Genomic DNA, 21,963 nt, shown 5'->3' with positions numbered 1-21,963 from the left:
GGATAACAACTCAATTATGTCCTAAAATTAAGTTCTAGAGAAAAGTTTGTGCACTGTATAGCTCATCCAAGTATTTTTCAGAGCCTCCTAGCTCTGAAAAAGCAAATTGTGAAAGGATATTGTAAAGCRAAATGTAAATACCTAAAAGAAATATTAAGTGATGCTGAAAGATACCATATACCCTTTAAAGTATATTTCATCTTTAAATGTCTTCCTTAGTAAAGTAAAAACTTCTTTTAAGAGATTTCACTCCCCAACACACTGGGAGAATAGATGTCTGATAGAGGGAGTTTCAGAGGAAGGGAAGTTGTCTGGTGCATCTGAGTCACACAGACTTTTCAAGCAGCACATTCCTCTTTCTTTAATTGCTCATTCCAGAATAGCAGTCACAGAAACTTTATAATTTTATTGAGAAAAGTCAGTGCATGAGAATTTAACTGGAGCGTCAAGAAATTTTTCATTTGGTACTTTTTTAATATTTCAAGGGACAACATTAGTTTCAAGAAAAAAAATAAAAAGAAAGAAAAGCAAATATTATGATATTCACTTCCTATTGTTAAAAAAGACCCCAAACAATAGCTAGTGCCCTTCCTGAAAGCATTTGCCACTACTATGCAGACACACCATGCAGCTATCATTACTCAGCCAACAAAAGGAGCACAGATTATTGAATAATAAAGTCTCTGTGCAGAAGTACACACATATCTTAAATGTTGCCACTTTTCACAAATTTATCATGATTTCTGCGATCCGTTAGCTCCAGCTATTTGAATCAAGACACTGTATCTTTCCACTACCCCCAAAAAAGCTTTGATTTAAAATGTTTCCAGTCTCAGGAATGTGACTTAAATGTACTCAAACAGCATCAAAACAATAAAATAAATCCCAAACGCATTAATTTTAAGCATTTTTTTTGACAAAGGCATTTTTGAACACTTGTTATTTCTATAATGCTACATCAAATAGGAGTTTAGCAAGCAATTTGACAATTTCCTCATTATCACAAGTGTTTCATTAGCCATGGGCTTGCAATAAGTAGATAAAATTTTCAGTGGAAGAACTTTATATTGAGTGTGGTAGCAATGCATCATGTTTATGCATTGCTATCAAGCCAAATAAATTTTTTCCATTAAAAAGAATGTTTAAGATCCAAGAAAAAGTTTTCAAGTCAGTCAGTCCATTTAGTTTTGATGAATTCATGACATTTCATTCATTTTGGCATTTATTAAATAAACTTCTTCCTACATTTTCATGTAGGAAGTTACATTTAGAAAATAGAAACATTTAAAACTAAAATAACTGAAATCCTGAAACTCCTGAGTTCCTGAAATCTAACTTTCCTTATATAGTTCCAGTCACCATTCTGTAAGTAGCCTATAAAGGGATCCATAACTGCTAACTGTATGAATACATAGGATTATTGGAATTGGTAGTTAGCAATAGTCAGTCAGGATCTGCATTCAACAAAGGCTACCTCAAGAAGTTACACAGGAAACTCCTAGAAATACAACTTTAGGAATCTTCCACTAATTTTCATGCAGAAAAATTCTCCTCATAATCATGAAAAATTATGAGTTACTTGGAGTTCTAAGCAAAAGGTAGTATGTCTCTTCACAAATTCTATTTTAGCAGTCATTTTAAAAACTTACTTACATATTTTGCTAAAAAAACAACTATTAGACAAACCTGAATAGCAGACAATACAATGACCTAGACGATCCAGGAAACTATGGAAGCAGCAATAGCAGCATGTCTCAGGGTTATATTACTAAAAAACAAAGCAGCATTATTAACTCGGTAATGATTTTTCATATTTCAAGCACTCAAAAACTAAATAATACTCCAAATACAATGAACAAATGTCATTTATTTTATTTAGAGATGAAAAGATTGAGGCAAAGAAACCTAAGAGACTTGACAGTGTATGAGCATCAAACACTGCATGGGTTTTCAAACGGTGACTTGCCCCAAGCTCAATTCTGCTGATTCTGCATTAGTTGTTTGAAAACTGTGCAACCAAGAAAAGTTCCAGAGTGAACCTCTTCTTTTGGTATCTACATGCAACCATATACTCACAATTTTTATCAGATGCTAGAAAGCAAACAGAATTCAATTACGTCAGTAGTTTAGAGGAGTCTTGCAGTGATTTCTAAGCTACCGTCCTGCCAAATCAGTGAAAAACATCTTTCCCCTGATCTGGGCTGGAAAGAGATTCTAGCAGTTTGCTAGGCTGCAAGTGTTGTTCCAGCCTCCAAAAGTGATGAAAACCCAAGTGCTAAGAAGGGCGCGTTCTGCCCGGTTGCTKTGTACCCTGCTGCCAACAGAGCCAGGTTGGCGCCAAGACTGTGCCCAGGCAGATCCACTGGAGCGGGATCCCAGCGGCGCTGGACGGCTGCAGCCGTTCCAGTGCCACCACGGACTCTACAGGTAAAGGCTGAACCAATTTACTCTAACTTTATGACAGCTGTTGAAATGCCATGAAACTTGTCCATCCTCCACTGAGTACCAGAGYAGAGACAGTAACTCTGCTTTCCTGCTGTGGCTCCTCCCAGCTTCATTTAGGCACTCTATTACTCACTTTGTGTTGTGTTCTTTTAGAGGTCACTAACGAGTGACTAGTTGATAAATTAAATTACCCTTTTTTATACACAGCAAAGTTGGCACCCTAAGTCCCTGCCCAGCACTGCACAAGGGTGGTCTGCTAGCAGCAATGTACCTCTCAGAGCCTGCACTGGGGGGCCTGCACTGCTCCTCTCTCCCTCTCCCAAAATTTGCAACAGCCCAAGCAGATGATCGTGCCAGACCTGGAAAACACCAGCTGCAAGTCCTTGTTCACTGCTGGGCCACGACTGGCTATTCCAGCAGCAGCCAGTCTACCGCCTGCCCCGGCCTCTGCTCATGCTTGTGCCCAGGGAAGGCAAGGGCAGGACTGCGAGGGGGCCCCAGGCGGGAAAACCTCCCTCTTCCCGCTTCGTACTGAATACCCTGCAGAGATAAGCAGACTGGAGCTCAAAATGTCTAAAGCACTGCAGCACAAGTAAGTGCCTTTCAGTAAAAAGAGAAAAYACATTTTAAACGCTGTGCTAGACTCTTAACTCCTGGCTCCTGTGTAGCCAAAGCTTGTTTATTAACACGTCGGCTAGTTGATTCCACATTCCAGTTACTTGTTATTAGTGAGAGGGAGGCTAACTAAGATTAAAGAATAGACATTTCAGCAGCTGTGGTTCGGTGTTTCGTTTTTGCTGGTTTGGGGGGAGTTGTTTGTTTTGTTTGGGGATTTTTGGTGTTTGTATTTAGCTGTGCAAAGACTTCAGAAGCTGGATGGAATGAGACATGCTTACTAGAGAAACTCTGATTTAGCCAGCAAGAAAGTGTGGCGAGAACTGTATTCACTGTATCATGATGTGCTTTCTATTTGGCTTTRGCAACAAGCAAACCAAGAAATAAAACTTATTTACAATGACTGAGAGGAAAACTACGACTAGAGAAATTACCATACCCGTGGCAACGATCTGCGCTCACATTGTGAGACCAGCTGTTCCAGCCTTCATCGTTCGTAAGCTGGCTGCACGAAGGGTGCGTATAGCCCATTACAGGAGCCGTGCACAACCTAGCCTGACCTAAATGCCAAGAAATAAGCAAGCGAGAGTGAAGCATCAGTGGCAAATTGGAATCTGAGGCCTTTTGTGCTTGTTAAATGGTGGAATGATTATAATTGGAAAAAGTGATGTGCATTAGTTCTGAGTGAATGTACAAGAAATGACAAGCGTGTAACTTAATGATTACTTCACAACACCCAGCACTGCCTTCCAGGCTCGTGCTGAGAAGCTCAGCCCTACAGCAGAGCAAACTGCATGTCCTCTCCCGCTATTCACGGGCATCCTCCACAGGTCACATGGAAATAACCCTGAAGTGATAAGTCTTGGTTTAGGAAGTCTGCTGCTTAAGCCTGGATAAGTCATTGTGACAGAGCTTTTTCTTCTCTCTCCACAAACCTTTGTGCGTATTAGTAGCAACTGGGCAGCGTCCCCCTTTAAAGGAGACGATATACTCACTGTTTATTCTCACAGGTAGTTAGTGTATTAACAGAAATTCTGCCAGTCAACATCCACAAGACTTATTCAATTAAGCCATATCCAACAGGATTATTCTTCATGCTTCCATGCTATAGATGGTACCAAAAACAGCAGAAAGTTTGTTTAGATAAACTAAGAAATGATCTCAATAATAAGAAAATTAATATTTAATAATTATAGATTAACTAAACCCCCTTTTGCAGCTGGCAGGAATGATTTTCCAGGATATTAGAAGTTCAGTACAATTAATTCTTCTTCATGTTAAGATGACTACTGTCTAGGAAAAGTCTTGCCAAGCATTTCCTGGATGATAGGCATGTGCTTTATAGCAGCCTCGTATAAAGATTCAGGGTTAAATGCTCAATGAAAATGTATAGTACATAAATCTACACACAAAAGTGGCAGGCAAAGTGTCAAGAAGCAATCATCTCCAAAGACAGTTTACCCTCACAACAGGGACCTTGTCACGGTCAGAGTTAAACAGGCTCTGGATGGGACTGAACTTCTGTCTGTGTAAAACGGTCAGAATTGCAGAGTTTACAAGGGAATTTGAACTTTGCAATTTAGCAATATAATCAAACATTCTGATTCTAGTTACTTTTCACAGGGAAGAACCTCTTGCAAAACTACATACCAGACAGCATGCTATAACAATTTTTTACTGACATGTATATGTAAATTTAAATGTGCACTCTTTAAAACTGGAAAAAAGTCCTCCTCTTCCCAAGTAATTGAGAGCTACTTTTAATTAAGTGGGAAGTTGCAATCCCTTTCTAGATCACCAGGTGAGGTGCTTTAGAAAATGATGCAAAAGTTTAGCCTAGGAAATATTAGTTGGCATGATACAGATGATAGAGACCTCAGTATTAAATATAAAATATAAAGGTGATCTTAAAAAAAAAGACATATAACTTCCTTACACTGTCATTATGTTATGCAGTTATTGAAGTTCTTATAAACCAAGAGGCAGCTAAATACCGTTGACATTTTACAGGTGGGCAAAAGGAAGCTGAAGAGGCCAAACGACTCCAACAAAAGTAAATAACTTGTGCAACAGTTGTCCCCAGAAGGCTCAAGTCCCAGAGGGGGAACTCTTACCATTTTGCCAACTCTCACATCAGAATAAAGTGCAGTCCTATTTCTATACAAATCCTTGTTTCTATGACGGAAGGTCTAAGGAACCTGTGCAAATTCAAAAGCCAAGAGTAACTATTGCCTTCATATTTCTTACTTCAGGTATGTCAATCCTACAAGGCAGTCAGCAAGTTCCCCCTTTTTCCTCTGTGCTTTTCCATGCAATGTTTGGAAGGATGGACATCAAGGAAAGACTTGTTCTCCCTCGTTCTCTTTCATTAGTAATGTTAATTTGAATATGATTTACTATGGAAAAGGTTTTTAATAAGAAATGCTTTTTTACATTTATTAGTGGAAAGATGGCCTGACATTTGGGAAGGAGAATGTATTATAAAGACGATAGTGCAGGTAATATCCTGTATATTGAGTCTAATCACCCATTTAAAGTTAAAACAGGAGTTGTTAAGAATATAGTGAATCACACTCTAATGATTAGTGATGAGAATCACCTAGATAATGAAATTGGTATTGAGAAACAGATTTTTCGGCAGGATGATTATCCTGCAAGATTGATTAAAAGGATAATTGTAGAACAATGTAACCTTTTCCGTAATTATAGTGCTGAACTTGTTTAAAGCCATTTGTCATAACAGTGTAGCTCTGCCATATCACAAAGAGACTGACCACTGATTAACAAGATATTTATTACCTTCCAGGAAAGTGAAGTATTGTCACACCTGCACAAGGTGGATTTAATATCTCTGCATCAAAAGTTAAGGATACAGTAAAATCGCTGCAAGTACTCAGAGCTATAAAATTCCATGTGGTTGCACATTTTCTGATTGCTGAATCCTGACGACGAGTTTTCCATCTCTTTTACTGTGAGATCCCATGAGACTAACACGATAGCACTCTTCCACTTGTACTGGCATGTTTACGAGACTAGACTGCTTTTCAGCAGTTGGCACAGCAAAAGAAAACATCAGACAGCTTTAAAATTGCACTCACAAGAACTTTCAAAAGCAAAAGGTCTGCAGCTGGAGATGTTAAGAGTTCCAATCTTTGAGATCTAGCTGTGGAAAAACTGAAGAACTTTCAGGGGGTTGAGTTCTTTTAATTTCTTAATGAGTTTTATTTGCTTCAATGAGAAATTTTCCATGATTTTTAACAATTTTCTGGCATTCTTCATAACAGTGTGAAATCTTCCAATGATTTAGCTACACATTCAAGTAGTAAAGTGTTAACATATATGAATTTTTTCTTCATCAAGAATGATGAAGTCGGAGAGCAGACTTCTAAAAGGAAACAGAGTCACTATAATGATGCTGACACTGATGTGAGCTACAGCATTCCAGGGAAAGAAAAGAAATACCTAGTATGCACAAGTCAAAAATGGTAATGCATTTTCTCTATAGATTGGATATTTTTCAGACAATGCTGTAAGTTTGGACACAGGCTTCTCCCTTAGCTTTCTTAAGACAAAAGTGCTTTCTTTTCCTTAATGCTATCATGTGAGACTCTTGAATGTCTGAAGCCACCAAGTCATATGGGAGGACCTCTGGCAATCCAGTCCAAACAGAGCTATCCCAACACTGGAATGAGCCTAGTTTTGAAAACCTCCACAAATGGACATTCCACAGCCTTTCTGGATACCCAAGCCAGTACTATGCTGCCCTCCTAGTGAAAAAGTTTCTCCTATGTGTCCCTTCTTCTACTATCTGCCATTACCAAGAAGAGCTTGGCTCTGCTCTCTTTGTCACTCCCCAGCTGTAGGACGCTGCTAGATTCCCTTCTTAGCCTCCTCTTTGCCAGCCAAAACAAGTCCACTCTCATGGSCTTTATGCAACAGGCCCCTGCCTTCCTGGGAGTCCTCCACCAGATCATCTCTGCTTTCTCAATAGACTTCTTGTCCAAGGGGAGCAAAAAACTAGTAACAATATTCTAGCTGAAACTTGACCTGTGCCAAGTAGAGAGGGATAATAATTTCACCCAATCAGCTGGCCACACTTCTCCTCCTAATGTACTCCAGTATACAGTTTGCATTATTTACAATTAGCGCACACTGCTAGCATCCACCATACTCCCAGGGCCATTATGCATCCAGTTGGTTTCCAGTCTGTACTGACACATGGGGTTATTTCACTCCAGGTACAGAACTTCGCMTTATTCCTTGTCGAACTTCCTGAGATATCTGTTAACCCTGTCTTGCCATTCCTCAGTTTAATTGAATGGAAGCTCTGAACTCTACTGTGTGGGATATCAACTCCCACCCTTCTCTTCATGTCCTCTGCTGGGGCTGCGTTTTATCTTTTCATCCAGGTCACCGGTGAAGACATTGAACAGTGTGATCCTCAGTGTCAACCCCCCTCAGGTTATACAGACGCTTCATCCTAAAGCTTGTTCATACTGTTACTTTTTTAAAAAATTGGTTATCTGAGATAAGCTTAACATGCTGTGGCATCATAAAGTATGTTTTAACATTGCAAAATATGTCAAAAATCTACAGATTGATCAGGTCTGGAGTGATTGATAGCAGAAGGGAGAAATTGCTTGTTAACTCTCCGTATTTTGGTCAGGCAGCCCAAACTATCAGAGATATAGCCATTATCATTTAGGAATGATTTCATTCTCTCTGGGGTACTCATATGGAATAAATATAACACTTGGCAATAAGATTACTAACACATTATTATTATCGGACTACTGTGTTTCAAATTTTTAGGTATAACTGTGTGATAATGAAGTATTTCCATTAACATGAAAGCATATTTGAGGGCTAGAAGTAGATACAGACCGAGTTCTTCATTCTCCTCATATTCTCGTAGTCTGCAGAATACTAACTATGGGAATCCATCATCTGGTGAACACATGTAGGATGTGACTCAGCCCAGGGATAGGACAATAAGCAGCCTACTTCAGGTGAGTAACTATAGCCTCTCTTCTCTGGCCAAGGAAATGACTGATTCCTTCCCCTCCTCAGCTGGCAAGTGATAGTCCATTAGCGGATCAGCAAAAGGCTTTATTTATTTTAACTCACCTAGGGCTCTTGCGTTCATTTGTAGAAGCCAGTGGCAGCAATTCCAGACACAAATGAGTAATGACATGATAGGAGGAAGGATGTGGCACACAGTCAGCRTGCGGCTGTGCACCGTTTGATTATGTGCTGAGCTAAGAAGTAGGCAACAGACAGATGGCAGGGATCCCTACTAGACCTCCCACCAGATGCTGCTGTAATGGGAGCAGCCCCTGAAACCATTGCAAGCCCCAGCCACCAGGGAGAGCTACCAAATATTCATGTATTACGGAAGGGTAAACAAAATACAGGCTGGCAGAAAATAGAAAGAAAAATCAAAAGGTATGGTGGTTCATGCTTAATTATGGCCTAAACACATTACTAATAAGGTACATACAACCCATGAATTTTCTCCCACATATTTGGGCACAATACACACATCAACTAACCCAGCCAAAAATGTTTTCCATCAGTCTTTGCAACACAATCCTTTCTAGGTCCGTACCTTTGCTCATTTTACATTAGGAGTGTCTGGGATTGCAAAGCAGGAGGCAGGGAGACAACCTACTCCACAGTTCACAAAGAAAGACAGGACTCTGCTATTAAGTAGTGGAGGCTGTATTAAATCCCAGGGCAAGGTAGTCTTTTTGTTTATATTACTTTGTGTGACTCATATTTATAATGATTCCCTCCTGCTGAAAAGGCCTGGCTGCCTGTTGTTTCTGCTCAGTCATCCCCATCAGTTTTACAGATGGATTTTACCAGAGTGGGAGAATTAGAGCAGGAGTGTGATGGTTATTGTTTAACAGTTGATGAAGAATGACAGTAGAAAAGTAGTTAAGAGATCTTATTTAGTTGTCATCTTTSCTATTTGAAACTTGACACACCTACCTCAGATAGTGGGCAAATCCTTGCGTTAAGGTTTTCATTATGTTTCTCAAGGGACGAGTGGAATTATTTGCTTTCTGCTCATATGGGGTATCTGCTTCAAAGGTTAAAATACAGTGGAGCTTCCCTGAATTTTCTCTGTGTAGATATGGATAGCTCTGGAAAGACTACAGCATGAAGAAAGAAAGTTCCCCAAAACTGACATCTCTTTTTAAAAAACATGTGTGTGCCAATGGAGGTTCATTTCTTCTGAAGCAGATGTGTGAAAAAATATTGCATGCCTTTTTTTAGAACAGAAGTGAGAATTAATTTCAAAGCTCTGACAGATCTATAATAACTAATATTAAAATTTTTAGAGAAAATTATCCAACAGCAGATTCAGACAACACGGAAAAATACACAACACACATTTAGGTTGAAGATCGTATGCTGCTTTTGTAACTTTGGTTCTATTGTCACTTATAACAAAATCAGGGGAAAGACCTTGAGAGATAAGCTGCTTATTTATTTGTTCCTGAAGCTTTGATAGCATGTAGGTTGCTGTGCGATCTTTATAAACTCAGAGGTGCTAAGCACAGCTTGTTTTTGAAAGTCAATGCCAGCAAGAGACAGACTTTTTGTAATAACACCCGGTGAGCTGTGGCACTTGTCTACTCGTATATACGTGTCTGTGCCAAATCCTTACCTAGTCTGCATTAACAGAGCTCTTCGACTTCATGCTGGGGATGTGGCCCAATATCCACTTTGTGAATATGTRTATCTAACTAGGATATCCTAGAGGATATTTCTCATCCTCACACTAACCAACAACTCCAAACAGCTTAAAAATAGAAATAAAAATAGTAAGCTTTTCCYTTTTCTCAACTTTTACAATAATAGAGACTGATCAGAAAATACAGGATTTCTCTGTTTGCTTTTTGTAAGGATCTAAACAAACAGGTAGATAGATGGTTTTAGAGGAAATTATTGAGAAAAAGAGTCAAAGAAATTAATTTGTCAATTGCCCTAATTCCACGTGCAAACAGACCTCAGATAAGCTGRACTCTCAAAAAGGAAACGGTATTTTAAAATAAATCCTGCTATAATCCTCCTGGGCAACATACACAAAATCAGGTACAGGACTTACTGGAAAAAGAGGATTTGGGGTAAATTTCTGCTTGTACTATCCTACTTTGTTCCTGAACTGTGTTTGTGTTTGCATTTATAGACAACTTAGCTACAGTAGTCTCAAAGCAATCCAACACCTCAGCCAGTTTCCCCCCCATCAGGACAAGTCCCGCGGTCTCCCCTGGCTCCCAAGCTGTGCCTGCCTGGCAGCTCAGGACGTGGCTGCACAAGGTGGCTGCTGTGGTGGGTGGGAGAGGGGCCGCCCCGGCCAGCCCGGAGATCCTGCTCCCGCTCTGTACGACTTCCACAGTTCACTGGTACGATGAGCTCTACTGAGCTACTAGGAKGACCAGGAAGGTTGGGAAGGCCACAACCTAACACCTTTCTTTTTCTTATCGTATCTTATCTGATTGTCCCTTTTTCCACTTTTTGTTCCCCTTCTTCCTTTCTCCTGCTCTGCGCATCACATTCTGAACTACATCGCAGCCCCAGTACTCACGCCTGAAACCCCCACCCGAGCAATGGATAAACTGGAGCATAGCACCCTGCTTTGTTCCAAAGCCAGTCTGCTTGACACTCCGCACCACACAGGCTGTTAATCTTTTCTTTTCTATCCTATGAGCAAAATAGTGATTTAGGTGTATAGTGGGGATGCAGTTATCCAGAAGGAAAGCACTTATAYTGACGACATCAAGCACTGGCATAAATGCACATCAACCACTGTTTCTGATTTAAAATGATTTTTTTTTACTCAGTTGGCAGGGTAATATTTTCTTGTTTTTCTTCTCTTTGTGAGCCTGTGATAGATTTCACAACAACAAAGCAATCCTGTAGCACTTTTATAGCCAATGAATTGAGGAAAATAAGGGGTCCTGTCCATTAGTTCATTTTAAGTCCAGAGTAGTGACAGAATGGCAAGTATGGGAGAAAAAGTATTAAAAAATCACATTCTATAATACTGAAAACTTTCTACTGCACTCCATAATAAAGAAAACTAGCTGTAGACAGAGGTGCACAAGAATTTCTTCCTGAAGCAGGATTGTGGCACATTTTCATCCACTACACCACTTCCCAGATATGCCGAGAGAGGTAAGTGCATAAATCTGACTTCCCAGGAAAACACCTCCAAAACCAAACCTGTAAATTCTGTGTTTTAAGCCCTGAAGTTTTTGTTCCCAGCAGCTTCCTTTCTATTATGAACTTGGTGTTGTATACGTAAATACCTATTCCTTTCTTAGCAGTGGCAATATAACGTTCCATTATACTTCATGCAAACTTTTGCTTCTATTTTATATTTTCCATCTTTCATTTTAATTGACTACTCCCTTCCTATTAARACAGAAGATGCTCCTAACGAAACTAAGGGCACATACTTAAAAGGCAAGGCCTTTTATTATTTTTTTGTTGTGCATACCTTTTCCTTGTCTTTTCCAACTCCTGTTCTGTGTTCAGCCAACAATCAATGTTTTTCCTCTTCCCATATGAGGGCGTCTTCAAACTACTGTCCAACTCTATAGACCCTCTATTTTTTCATTACTCATACCAATATCAAATGACCAGGTCTGAACATAGTAGTCCTAATAAACCAAATGGTATGTTTTATGATGGATTTTAAACTTTTTTTATATATTATTCCACACTGCATACCACATGTTTCCCAACACAAGGTTTGCTTTTTGACTGCAACGGCACACTGAGAAGTCCCCACCAAACACATGTCAATTCCTGAGTTGATCCCATTAATTATAATGTGTTAGAGTAATTCTTTCATTTGTCTTCTCCAGAGAGTATTTGTTGTGCTTCTGAGCAATATATTCTATCTGATCTGCCAGTGTCTATTGTTCTGATTTTTGTTTTTTCTCTCTGATGAAATTTTTCATAATCACATTTCTGGACCTAACTGAACTAAATAATTTTGTATCCTATAACAAAATCTGACTTTACTATTTACTGTATATGTCTTTATTTTCCTCATTCCCTCTACTTATTTTTCCATTTTGTCAATAAATAGTATTAGATTTAATAGAGAAATCTAAGGCACCTACTAGCCATTTTCACCAGGACAAAAATCTTCTGGCTAACTGTTGATTCATAACAATATTTTGCCTTTCTACAAATAACTTACTTGCTTCTTCCACAAACTATCTTTGACAAAGAGCTCTTGGGCTTTCTCTAACACTTCTGTAAAAGCTAGAGTAAGGCCAAATTTCACATTGGTGAAAACACCTGGTAAGAGAATTTTCAAACACTAGACAGCTGAATGGTACAGTCTACAACCTTACATTTTCTTCAGGTTACATCAGTACCCGGCAATGATTTTGAGAAAAGAGCCCCCAGATTCCCTGTTGATGTATCACCATTTACTTCAACATGTTAGAAGTGCTCAGGAGTGCCTATTTGCAATTAAATGCAAAAATCACAAAAATGAAAATGTTAATATTTCAAAATCTTATGTCATAGAAAGCATGGTTAACCAGTCTGTCATGCTTTTTACAAACTGTTATTTAGAAATAATTATATTAAAGAGATTGTTCGAATCTTTTCTTTTAGCATTAAACTCAGCATGACCATGTGTGAAACGATCCATCAGATTTCATCAAAGTTAAGAATCCCATATGGCTTGTATTGCCACAGTTTAAAGCTTTCTGTGACTGAAAATATGTCTACACTCTTCCTAAAGAAATACTTGAGRAAGATTTCAACTTGCTGGCTTAGTGTCCGTATTACAAAACCTACCTGAGAAGCTGGGTAAAGGTTCAGGCTCCGCGGCACACGGGAAGCTCTGTGCTGCCAGCCCTAACAGCAGGACCTGAGCTAGTTCATTTGAAACTGAGCCCAGGCTGGGCTGACATATCCGTGTCACATCTTTGATAGCAACAGCTGCCTACCTTCTGTGAGCCCAAAGTGTAAGTGATTGCTAATGCACTGAAATAGCCCATGAATTCAAGTTGCTACGTATATACAAGTACACACATTAGAAACAAGCAAARTACTACTTATAAATATTCAATATATTTCTTTTTTGTCCCTAAATTGAGTGCTTGCTTTCAGTTCTAYTTAGTGACTGACCATTTCAAAGGAAACTTGCTCTTAAATCCTCTAATAAAGTTTCAGTGGTTTTAGCTTAATATCTGCATCTTTGTAGCTCCAAATCTAAAGACCTTCATAGGAATTTCACTTGAAATCTGTTTGCAGATTTCAGATCTCTCTTCCATGTCATGACTTCAAGGATGCATGTGAGAAAATACCCTCTTTTGGGAGATGTTTGAGTACGTTTTATTTCCTAACTAGTTCTGTTGAAAAGCGTAATATTCTTCAGTACACTGCAAGCATGCCTCTCAGCCACTTGAGACCTTCCTGAGTGTCTTTCAAAGGTAGCAAAGAACCAGAATAAAGGACATGAAAAACTCCAGTAAATAATTCAAGGATTACAATTTAAAGCATTATATTAATGATTATATTAATGATTTTGCATTTAGTGCAAAACCTTTTAGATAAACKGACTTTTACATCTCTCCTTTAAGAAGACTTACTAATATTTTYCTAACAATACAAAAGAGGCAAGAACAGCATTTCTTTCTTATGTGTAACCTACTTGTTGTAAGTAACTGACAATCGAATGAGTAATAATTGAGATGCCTGAATATTGCATCAGCTAAAATGACTGGTTAACATCAATTCTAGCAGACAACGCTTATTCACTATCTCCCCCTCAAGGAACATTTATCCTATAAAATCATCTTAAAACAAAGGAATAACTCTTAACTTCCTAAAGTGCTGTCTGAAGCAACATAAATAAGAATTCACATGTTTTCCTGACTTAGGACCAGTGGTTGAAGACTACAGAATAGTGTCCCTTGAGTTTCAGAAAATGGCAACCGCAATTCACACGGGATATTAAAAAAAAAAATCTGAAAGACACTAACGCACCCGTTCCCATTGGAACCAGGCAGATCGGCAGGATTCAGTGAAATGGGATATGGACTAGATGCTCTGAGATGAAAAGACCTGGAAATAAATTATGCATGTAAATTCTATGTTTTTTAGTAATGACAAATACAAAATATTTGCAGTTTACTTTTATAAAACAGAAATGTTAATAACATATGGTTTCCATACATAAAACTCTCTCAGAGTATTCTCTCTCTGCTGTCCTACCACTGGTATTTATCTCTTCACCAAAATTTAGAGGAATAAGATCAAAATATTAAATGGCCATTCTCCAGAAAGAGCAATGGCACAAATTAATAAATAATTCATGAGATTATGAAATGGTTAAAGGTGAACTGGAATAACAACAATCTTGAAGACTGCCTGTTATAAATCAACTGATTTCCAGGGGRAAAAAAAAGGAGTAATTACAAGAAGCCATTTTTCAACATTCATAAAATACATAAAAGGGGTGCCAAAGAAAACACAAATATAAGATGACAAGACTGCCATTAATTTCAGATTATTTGATATTGAAAAAGACGTACTTTAAATACCATTTATTTGCAAAGATCTCTTATTTCAGAACATAAAATCAGAGAGGATGAGACCAGGTTCCTATTTTTCCACAGACTAGCTAAGGAACACAAGAAAATAACATCTCTTGTGCCTCCATTTCTCGTTTCTTATCTGAAAACAAGGATGATACCTAAGTGCTACCTTCACAAAGGTGGTAGGAGGGTTAGATAAGTACCATCTATAAAGCCCTTTGAGATCCTGAGATGAAAAGCTCTATAAAATGCAAGAAAAGCTTCATATAAGTGCAATATTATTACTGCAGTTCTTATTATGTTTATTTGTTTACTCTCCTCTAGAGAACATAATAATCCTGAAGAGATTTACATTTGAACTTTGTAAGACTTCTGTTATCCGTCTTTAGAATTGCTCTTAAAGGCTCTGTAGAGGGAAAGCGAACGCCCACAAAAGCACACTCAACGCCTCCCGCGGCTCCAGTCCCGGGCGGCCGGCGGCGCCTCTCGAGCAGCGCTGAGCGCTGCCAGCCGCCTGCGCTCGGCGCTCGGCACGCCGAGCCGCGCCGCCGCGCTGCCTCCCCGCCGCCTCCCCGCCGCGCCGCCTCCCCGCTTGCGTGTCGCACTCTCGCAGGTGGAGCTCGCCCAGGGCCCCGGCCTGGCGCTCTGCGGCGGGTACGGCCAGCAGCTCTCCTCCGCCTCACCAACACCAATGCAGCAAGCCGGCACGGAGAAAAAGGYACCTCTGTGCCACTGGGGGTATTTTTTTCGTTGCTGGACAGCACGGACATACTGACTGTTCAACTGATTAATCACCAAGTCCCCTTTTGCTTCATCTCTGGAAACACCTAAGGGCATTCAAACTGTCGTCGTGGCTTTTTAACGCTGTCCCTATGCTGAAGAATGACGGCACGGAGAGCGGCGCACGGACACGAAGGAAGAGGTGTAAGAAGGCAAGGAAGCTGCCATCAACTCACCGTAAGGCTGGGAGACTCACGACGTTTCTAAAAGAACATGCCGTTTCAGAGCCTGGTCTGGCAGCCTTTGACCAGGTATTTACTGAGGCAGCAGTGAGAGGAAAAAGACTTCCCCCAAAAACTACTGGAAAGGACAGAAATGTTATTTTTGGTCTTGAGAGGAACGTCCACGGAATCTCCAAATATTTTGCATGCTATGAAAATTATTGCCTTGGGATTTACCTGAAGAAAAAACTGCTCAGTTCTAGGGTTCAGGAGAATTAGGCTGTTTTAAAATGAATTAATCATATGTATAAGAGACTTGCAATTGTACAGAAAAAAAAATGTAGATAGTCCTTTTGGTTTTCCCTTCAAAAATATCTTTTGGAAGCACACTACCAATCTTGGAAAAGTTGTGGCACCAGAAGATACAGTCCCCATCGGGGGCAGAACCCAGGACACCATGAGGGTCTCTTGAGAAGAGAGACAAGTATGTCTCTCTCTAAGCAGCACGCTTGTTTTTTTTTATTCGCACTGGCAGGAGACGTATTTCCATACCCCAGGGCGGCCGGAGAAAYTGGAAAATGTTTCTTCCCACACTTAAGCTGAATCTTAGGCCTTGAGGGCATTCATTAATAAGGCAAATTCTTTTTAGAGGATTCTTGGCTCAAGGATGCTCTATTTTGAACCCTATATGATAATATGCTCTCTTTAAAGTCTGGTGGAACAAGGATCTATGAGGACGTGGCCAAAAAGAAGCTTGCAACAGACAGTAAAATCAAAAATAGTCATAATATAAGATTATTACTATTAGAAAGTTGCTATTAAAGCTTGGATATTTTTAAATAACTTGTGACTTTTTTCCATTTAATGATTACTTTAAGTTCTCCTGCTCTCTAGAGTYCCCCATAGCTTTTTTCAGACTTATCTTTAGCAATTGCTTCCCAAAATCCAATACTTTGTCACAGCTTATTTTTTCACACATTCTTTGGSCATYTTTTCCACATATATTTTCATTTCAGTAGTGAGAAAGGTTAATTAAAAAGTGAAAKAAAATAAAAGGAAAATAAAAATAAAATCTCAGGTAGGTTTTCTTGATTTGGGTTATAGATGATAGTGAATAATAGGGGAAGTGAAATCATTCCAGACCACAGTGGAGCAAAAAAGACTATTGAATCAGTAAATCAGTAAGATACACAGCCAGGTGAATAGGATCTAACGTGTACCTACATGAAACCTCTGCAGTTAAAAATGGCAATGTTGTTAAGTGGGACCTTTACACTTAGAAGTATCCATATTTATGGACTTCACATGTGGTTAAAATGTCTGATTTAAGAAAAATATATAGTTGACAATAACAGAGTAATTATAGTCACCAATTCAATCTGGCTGTATAAATCATTGTGATTCAACCTACAGTAGTAATAAAAATAAATGATATTGTTTTTGGTTCATTACTGCTGATAATAAAATATAATGAATTAAGAAATTTCCTGAGTGAAATAGTCTCATAAAAATAACAATTTACTAATGGTGTCTTAACAACTTATATGAATGCACTACAGAAGAATAGTATTTTTAATAAAAATAACCTTTTGGWAAGAAATTATTTTAATTTATTCCAGTCTTTGTAAGAACTTTGTTCATCATGTGTTTTCCATAAGAGATTGTCTTTTCTTTACAATTCAGATTTCACTGATTCAGTGAATCAGGCAAGAGAAGGAATTTGACAGGAAAATGTAGTGAATAAGATTTACCCTGAGAGAAAGTTATAGGCTCAGGTGTAGTGATGCTACACAGGTCTGAAAATAGAAGAAAACTGTAAAATGTCCATATAAAAATATCCCAAAGCAAGTTTCTTCCCCATGTGTCCCTGTATGAGAGTTTGAACAGCAGGTTGCCTGCCCTCTGCTGTTATCTTTTCAGGTCCCATCAGGAGAGAAACAATTTTAATATTTTTCCCACAAAACCCCCATGGCAACTTCAAGAAATCCACGCGTGGCTCTTTTGATTAAGTCTTCCTCATTAACCAGGCATGTTCACATGAAAACTTTGCCGTGATAGAAAAYGTACAAGCATCTTTAGGTGCTGTAATACCAGGTTTAGGTGAGATTACACCATTGATATGGTTGGGTTGTTACTGTTTTTTTTAAATCCTACATCAAACCAAGCTGCCTCAATACATCTGCTTGATGAACGGCGAGGTGGCAGTACCACCCTGCAAGGAATAAGATCGGTGCCCCAATGAAGTCAAGGGGAGTTTTGCACCAACTTCAGCAAAGCTGTGATGTTTCGCTTAAGAATTTACCCCTCCACTCRTGCTGGCAGCAGCCAGATTATCAACCTGTAAAAACAGCACCGATGTAAAACTCTAGTGGTTTTTCCACTCATTATAATCAAAGGAGCTGGCTACTGAGTGCTCAAACATTTTGGTCAAATTAGAAAGCAGTATGCAAATTGCTCCGCTGATGTTTCTTTTATAAATCGCATCACTGTCAAAAGAAACGCTTTTATTTTATCCGTATGTCAAGCCTCTACTTGAGTATTCCAGAAGCACAGAATCACACTCCAAATTTTGCTGTGAGTTTACTACAGTAAAGACTAGAATCAGGCTAGAGCTAGACATGCAAGTCTTCATTTCCAGAATTCAGCTGCAAAAACAGAAATCACAGATGATAATCTCAGCCCTTATTGAGACAGAGTTTTYGACCTGCTTGGACATCTAGTAAACATTACGTACAACAAAAAAACTCAGATCAGTTGAACAAATTTGATTAAGGGAATAAAACAGTCCAGTGAGATAACACTCTTGAGGGATTCTGAAATCCTTGYGGGTCTGTGGAAGACAAAGACACTAAAGTACCAGAGCATTTAGAATTAGTTGGAGACTAAACTTCTGTAGAGCAAATGGATCTCCTTTTTTTCTGCAAAGTTTTTTTTCTGATTTAGAGAACCTCTGGATTAAGCTAAAACAGAGGATCAGCTTGAATTCTGTAACCATGGATTTCCAAATGTCTGGAACAAGTTATTTCCCAATCGCTCACTGACACCTAGTCAAGGATGAAGGAAAGATCAACAAACAGCAGAAAGAGGAATAAAAGTTAGACTTTAGGAGAACAGTAAGAAATCTAAGTGGCTGTAGCAAGCCAGTTAGCAAAATCTCTATCACTGCTAGAAGATATATTGACAATTGTGGCTTTAGCCACTTAAAAGTTAATGAAGATCTAAACAGAAGTGATGCATTGAAGGGAGGGGGTCCAGCTAAGAGGACTGAAAAGACAGCAGCACTCTGGAAAGGGAGGATTTATATAGCGCTAGAGCTTGTGTGCTAGAGGTGCTCCTTGGACACCTCCTCCTCCAATAGTGCTGAAGCCCCCGGACGAAAGCCGTAGCACATGCCAGCGATGAGGATGCTGAGGGCATGATGGGGCTCCAACACAGCCCCAGCTCAGCCCATGCAGCCTCATCCCCCAGCCAGGGCTTGCGAGAGGACGTACAACAGAGCCAACGGCCACGGCTGCGGCCCACTGGGCCAGCAGCCCTGGCCACAGACCCCTGAAATCCATGACTATCAGCAGCAGTTTCATTATATCTTCTGCAGTAAGTGCTGTTATATTTTGATCTCTGAAAAGACAAAGAAGGCATAAAAACTCTCTATGAGTAGTCTGTGTGAGGGGGATATAACAATCCTTGATTTACTAAAAGATCCAAGGTTAAAATGACAGCTACTACACTCAGATGGTCATTGCAACAACTTCTGTATATCAAATATATTGTATATGAAAAATCAGAGAATTGTAGTCATCAAACAACAGAAGAAAAGGATGGACAAATTCCTAGAAAGAATCATTTTTGACTGATGAAGCAGAGTCACTGTCTGCAAAGTCTCTAAATCCCTTCAGAGTCCTGGGCAGTGTATGGAAAGAGGGTTTTCCAGTGCATCAATAACTGTCATTTGATAGAATATGTCCCATCTCCCAATTTTCCTTAAGAACAGAATAGTAAGATACCAAAATTTTGGGGGAGAGTACACCATTAAATTGCCTAGGCCCATTCTTTCAAACACTTCATACCTTTTCTGGGCAGACATGGGCAGGGCATACCGCRTAATACTTTTTTATTTAAGAATCTGAAGTTGTTCATGTTCTGTGATGTCCATGTATCTTAGCAATAAACTACAAAGTCTACAAAACCACAGCATACTCTAGATGTATGAACACTTACTTTGCTATTTAATAGAGATAATAGAAGTGTTGGAAGCAACAGGATCAAGGGAATTAGAGGAAATGCTCATTAAAACAAATTTAAAAGGTCTAATGATTAAAATATTGATTAATTAGCCAAACATTGATTAACAGTCACACTTTATCAACTACAAAGGTTCTAATTACTGCACCATTATTCCATAGATTGACCTGTTCTCTCTTGTCACTTACGATGAAGAACAATTTTTATTAAGTGGGTTTTGGATTTTTGACCTGTAAAATTTTAATAGGGAGTGCAAAGAGGGTGTCGTGTGTGGTTTGGCATTTTAGTCACTGRGGGACTCATAGTTACTGTCTCTACTTAACCAAAGGCACAGGAGTGCAAGAGGGATGTGAATACTCAGGGATTAAAGCCCTAACAACTTTACAATCATGAAAARGAGAAATACATTTGAAACTGCTATAAGCCTACTTTGATGAAAGAAGGAATTGTATGCTGCTAAATTGTACTGCTTAATAAGAAAATGTTTAAATAGTTAAATGGGAGATGAGGTTGTTGACCATCCAGCAGTACAAAGTGAAAATCTCTTCTTAGTTTTTAGTTACCTACTTCAAAGCAACCCAGCTTACCGTGGCTTCTTGGCTATTTGACTATTAAAAAAAAAAAAAAAAAAAAAAAAAAAAAAAAAAAAAAGAAGAAGAAGAAGAGGAAGAGGAAGAAGAGAGAAAGAAAGCAGAAAACAAGAACAAGTAGTAGCTCTCCCCCCTAAAAATATTTCCCATTATAGAAACCTGGGGCTCAGGAAACTGCTTCACACTTGGAACATATTCTGCAGAAAATTTATGGATGTCTCACATAAGACTATCTTGCTGATTTCAATAACTGTCCATTTAAATCTGTTGATGTAGCGTTTAAACCTTGCTTCACAAAAGAAAGAGGCTAATACACACACGGGGTTACACTCTCAATATAACTGTCTGAAAGTGATGGTCTGGATTTACTCCTGATGAGATCAGCTCTAAGGCCAGAAAGCAGATTTATAGTGTGAACATAAATGAGCATGGAGGAAGGGGACCTTTTTGATCATACATATGCTTGTCAGGCAAAATGTGCTCAAGACCTCATTGCCAAACAAGCGACAGCAAGTAAGCCCCTTGCAGCCAGTGCAAAATGACATCAGGAGGACAAATTCTGAGCAGAAGCATCGGGCTGACAAGTTCAATAGCCAAAACCTGGTAAAAGGCCAGGAAAAAACTGGCACGCAGGTGCTAACACAGGGGCTGTATTTCCTTCAGGCTAAACTTACGGGTCTCATGGAGGGGCAGTGTTTTAGAAATAGCTGTATCACTCTTCAGCAGTTTAAAGGAAAGAGAGGAGCTAGTGTGATGCCAAGGTCTGAAATGTCCTACTAAACCAGCTTCTGAATAGTGAGGAAATAACTGCTTCAYGTGGATAGTGCTCCTCAACAGCAACTGAAATAACAGTGTAGTAAACAGGTAGATGTCCTTGGCCTTTCCACTCTATCCTATCTATTTTAACCAAAACAATTCCTTTACTTCTACCTTCCGCATCAGCAAAATAAAAACTATTTCATTTCCATTATACACCATATGGCCTCCTGATCTGCCTTCTTGATTTCATACACCAGAAAAGCTGTTACATTTATAATACAATTACAACTTAAATCCACAAAGAGAGTTTACAGYATAATCGCACAAGTCTGCCTGTGTGTTATCCGGCTGTGCCAAGGCTTATGGGTTTTCTCAGGTTACTCAGTGAGAGAAAACCCACGCTCCTTAGAGCCGCTCCCGCGGCCTGYGCTTATCCACACCCCAGCTTGCTCCCATGCCGTAAAGCATCCCAGGTAGGACCAGCTGAAGGGTGTTCAGGGTCACAGGTGGAAAATGGATCTCTCTCTTTTAGTTAAGCTGATTTGCASTGCTCCTTAGTCCTCTCGGGCCGAAACAAAGAGGTTCGGCATTTTAATGCCTACCGCAGACAGCTGCTGTTAGGGACTGGCTTTTGGTTTTGCCCGTTGAGAGCAGATTCAGCAGCAGCAGGCGACCGAGTCGGACCCAGGGAATCACCCCGCGGCACGGAGGACACGCGGAGGACGCGCGCAGCAGCCCCGGCCCCGCAGCCGGGAGCCCCGGGCCGCTGCCGAGCCGAGCACGCGGGGCCCG

The sequence above is a fragment of the Rhea americana genome, unplaced genomic scaffold, assembly GCF_003343005.1.
Source record: "Rhea americana isolate MKP2758 unplaced genomic scaffold, rheAme1 scaffold_124, whole genome shotgun sequence".
NCBI classification, from domain to species: Eukaryota; Metazoa; Chordata; class Aves; order Rheiformes; family Rheidae; genus Rhea; species Rhea americana.
This window is presented reverse-complemented; position numbering follows the sequence as displayed.